This window comes from Tupaia chinensis, unplaced genomic scaffold (genome assembly GCF_000334495.1).
Source record: "Tupaia chinensis unplaced genomic scaffold, TupChi_1.0 Scaffold140925_1, whole genome shotgun sequence".
Lineage (NCBI taxonomy): Eukaryota > Metazoa > Chordata > Mammalia > Scandentia > Tupaiidae > Tupaia > Tupaia belangeri.
In genome coordinates, this window is record NW_006200793.1 from 52,759 (window position 1) to 57,490 (window position 4,732).

Genomic DNA, 4,732 nt, shown 5'->3' on the forward strand with positions numbered 1-4,732 from the left:
TCATAAAGCTGATATTTAAAAAAAAATTTTCTAGAGGGCATGTGTACTCATTAAGAGAGACAGAAAGACAAAGAAAAGGAGAAAGCACTCCCCATGGTGCATGGTCACACAACATCTCTTCTTTATTTCCCCTCCCTTCTGGGGTTTTAGGCACACATGCACACGTGCCTGGTGTATTTCTCAAGCTGTTTGATATAGGACTGAAACCATGCAGTTGACATAAGGAATCCAGCTGCATTCACCACCACCTCCTGCGCTGGCCCCAGAAATTGGATTTGCACACACCATGAGGTGATTATGATCTATGCTGAAGTCTGAGAACCACTGTCACAGGTTTGTAACAGTGCTCCTGAGGAGCGTGTGGAAAATGCTGAGAATGGTGCCTGGCACCTGATGATATTGAGCTATTATGTCATCCCCATCATCACCACCTGGCAAAAATATTTCACTCCTCGTGCTTTAATGTCTAAGAGCACCATTTCCTCACAGACACAGTCACCCTTCCTCTGGAGCAGCCAACAGAAAGTACCTGTGCAAGCTGAGTATCTCAATAGTACAGGCTTTTCTGTGTCCTCACCACTCACCATAATGTTATGTGGGTTGATTTCTTTTTCACTTGTGTGTGTTTGTTTGTTTTTTACATATATATGATTATTTTTATTAAGATATGGTTCACAGAACATGAAATTCATCATCTTCAAGTGAATATTCCAGTGAGTTTTAGTATTTTAATATGCCTGCTATACTATGGAATTTTTATTACTGTCTAATTTAAAAACATTTCTAATCATCCCCCAAATGCTCCATGTTTATTAACCACATTAGTCCTAATTCACCCACTTCTACTCCAAGAATTTTTTTTGTCTTTATGAATTTGTCTATTCTGGAAATCTCATATAAATGTCTAGATTCTTCCATTTAGCACATTTTCAAGAATCATCCAGGGCCAGCTGGTGGCATGGTGGTTAAGGTGGCTGGATCCCACATGGCCAGCTATGCAGTTCAAGTCCTAGACCTGGCTGCCTGTAAAACATGCCAGGTATGTGTGTGAGTGTGCCCAAAACTCCAAGAGGAGGGAGAAGTGAAGGGATTATGGGGTGATTTCTCACATTCTCTCTCTCTCTCTCTCTCTCTCTTTCTCTCTCTCTCTCTTTTGCACATGCATGCACAATTACATGTGGCTTCTGGCAAAAATTTTAAAAAGAAAAAAGGAATCATCCATGTTGTAGCATGTGTTATTATTTCATTTTGGGGGGAACTGAGAATATTCCATTGTATGAACATATCACATTTTGTTTATTCATCTATTGATAGATATTTGATTTTTCTTCTCCTTTTTGGCTATTGTGAATAATGTTGCTATGAACATTTCTTTTAACATTTTGCATTAATGTATTTTTTCATGTCACTTGAGTATATATAAGGAATTGGTATATGTAAATTTCTGAGGAAGTATCAGAATCTTTTCCATAATATCTAAACCATTGTACTTTCCCTTCAAATTAATAAAAGTGAAGAATACTGAGGACTTGTCCAAACTTTCATTTCTGTTTTACCTACATAGTTTTCATTTAGATGGTAGATGCACTAAAAATTATTTATGATTTTCTTTGTCCAGTTTGTTACTTTGATTTTGGTAAGATTGCTGATAAGTTAGTTTTGGAGGAAAACTATATGTTGAGAACTAAAATTACAGAATATTCCAAACTTTCATTTGAAAACGTTTTTACATTAGGGACCAACAGTTAGTGTAATGGCTACATCGCTGAACTCTCACATAGTCAAGTCCTGGACTGGGTGACTTAAACTCACTCTGGGCATGCGTGAGTGTGTGCCCAATATCCCGAGAGGAGAATGGAGGAGAAGGGACTGCAGCGTGGCCAACCCCCCTGGGTATGATTTTTCACTTTCTGTCTCTCTGTCTCTCTCTCTGTCTTTCTGGCAAACACACACACCCTATAGCAAAAAAAAAAAAAAAGAAAAAAAAAAAGCTAAAAAAAAGTTTCTACATTAAAGCCATGTCTTCATTAAAAGAATCAGTTAAAAAAAAATGACAAATTGGGGCCACAAGGTAGTGTGGTGGTTAAGACGTTGGACTCCCACATGGCCGACTATGGTTTGAATCTTGGATTTGATGGCTCGTTTTCTCTCTCTCATGAATCGAATAATAATAATAAATAAAATTAAATGAATAATGAAAAAAACGAACATAACAAACCAAAAATGTAACAATTTCAGTATCCTTTAATTCAGGTTCATGTCCAATTATATGGACTTTGGAATGCCAGTAACTCCAGCTTCAATTTTAGTAAGCATAATAAAAATATTGGGCAGTTATGTACTTTTATATTTTTTGTTGTTTTTTGTCTGTTTGTTTGTTTGTTTGTTTTGGGGGGGGGTTATTTAACATCAAAAAAGATTCACAGGTTCAAAAACACCCAGGGGAAAGATTCAGGAGAAACAAGAGTGACAGACATGGAGATTCCAGGTCAATGTAGCCATGGTATTCCAAAGAAAATGTGCTAAAGCAAGGGTGGTGGGAGGAAAAGACTAATACGTATGTAAAAGACTTTATTCAGGTAACTTTCCTAGACTGGAAAAAGAAAACTAAATCCAAGTGGAGAATAGATAAGACTGGCACCTGAGACATAAGACAAAGCCAAAATCACTTTAGGTCAATGAGAAGCAGACATCTATAAATATGGCTTTAGTTGTCATATGGCACAAACAATGCTTGTTGTATTTTTTAAAGACTTTGTTAATCTTAAGAAATGAGTTTCTCATTAAAGATATACTTTGTTTCCTCCTTTCTGAAAAATGTCTCATTCATGATAACTACTTAATGCAGCTCTCCAGCTTTGAAACAAGTTGTTGATGTGGCATATAGAATATTAGACTTTTTACAAAAGACTCAACATAAAATGATTCTGCAATACTACAAGGAATTTCATCTCTGTACCAGGAAATAGCAGAACTGATTGAAATCTTTAAGACACTCAGGAAACTGGCCATGATATTTCAATAAGCAATCAAAGAAAAAGATGATCTGCCATTCCACTTTTTATCCTCAAGTTCCTATGTCTTGAGGGAAGATATTATTCGTTCAGTGATAAAATACTTATTTAGAACTTACTATTTGTCAGGTGAGGGGTGAGCACAATATCTGACAAGCAAAAATGGACAATACTAAGGTAAACAAAGGAATAGTAGTTATTGCAGCTGATTTTTTAATTCAGTAACTGGGTTCAAATCTTAGTTACGCTTCTGAACAGTCATTAATGTTGGGCAAGACACTTAAAACTGTAGAGCCTACATTTCCTCATTTTAAAAGAAGAGGTAAAAACGCATTCATCTGTAGTTATTGTGAATTGAAAGAACATAGGTTTTATCGTGTTTAGCTAACAATTGCCAGCTTAGAGTTACAATTATTCTTCTCAGAGATGTTTAAGAACATAAGAATGCTATTACATCATTGGGATATCCTCTTTCAGGTCATACCTTAATCTATATTACTGAAAATTTTAGAAAGAAATGGCAAAACAAACACAAAACCTAGAAAAGTAATAGGATGTGTGACAAGCCCTAAAGAACTAGATAGGCTCAGTACCTGAGGTCTCAGGAAAAAAAAGAGAAGGTCAGCTTAGGGAAAGGAGACCATAAATTTTGAGCTGGGGACCAGTAGATGACTTAATGGTTACATTGCTGGACTCCCATGTAGTCGACTGCAGTTCAAGTCCCACACCTGGTGTCTTAAAACTCAGGCACTTGTGTGTGTGTATGTGCCCCAAATCCTGGGAAGATATTAGAAGAGGAGGGATTACAGCACACCATCTCCCCAGAAGGTGATTTTTCCACTCTCTGTCTCTCCAGTGAGAGCACGCATCCTATAGCAAAAATCTCTCAAAAAAATATTTTTTTTGAGATGGAGCCATTCAACCCACTACCTCTGGTGTATTGTGCTTTATGGTTTTATGTAGGGTTAAAGTATTCCAGGGCTCTTGGACTTGTCCAGCCAAACAGCTTTTTTCTTTATTGCATTCTCCACTATTTTGCCTCAGTTGTTGAGACCCCAAATTGTGTGATATTCTGAATAGATCAACAGGTAGAAAAATGTCTGGTTAAAATACAGTCTTACCCACCAGTGAACCATCTGGAAAGCTTATGTTCTTCTTCTTTTCCTTTAATTCTCAGACAAGAGTAAGCAGGTCAAAAAAAATTTCCTTGAGTTCTAACTGGCTGATCAACTACTGTTTGTCATGGAGCTGACATGAGTGAACACTTGTCATTACATTTTAGTAAATGAGAGAGAATGAAGAAAATAAATTTTTAAAAAGGTGTTGAAAGAACCAGCAGTTGGCATAATGGTGTACTGCAATTAAAATCTCAGGCCCAGCAGCTTGACAAAACATGATGGGAGCTGGCAGGTGGTATGGTAGTTGGAGTGCTTGACTCCCACCTGGCTGACATGGTTCAAGTCCCAGACCTGGTGGATTGCTTTCTTACTTTCCCCTCTCTCTCTGTCTCTCTCTGGTCAAACTAAGTAATAATAACAATTATAATTAAATAAATAATTCTTGAAAGAGAAGAAAGAAAGAAAGAAACAAAGAAAGAAAGAGAAAGAGAAAGAAAGAAAAAAGAAAGGAAGAAAAAGAAAGAAGAAAGAAAGAAAGAAAGAAAGAAAGAAAGAAAGAAAGAAAGAAAGAAAGAAAGAAAGAAAGAAAGAAAGAAAGAA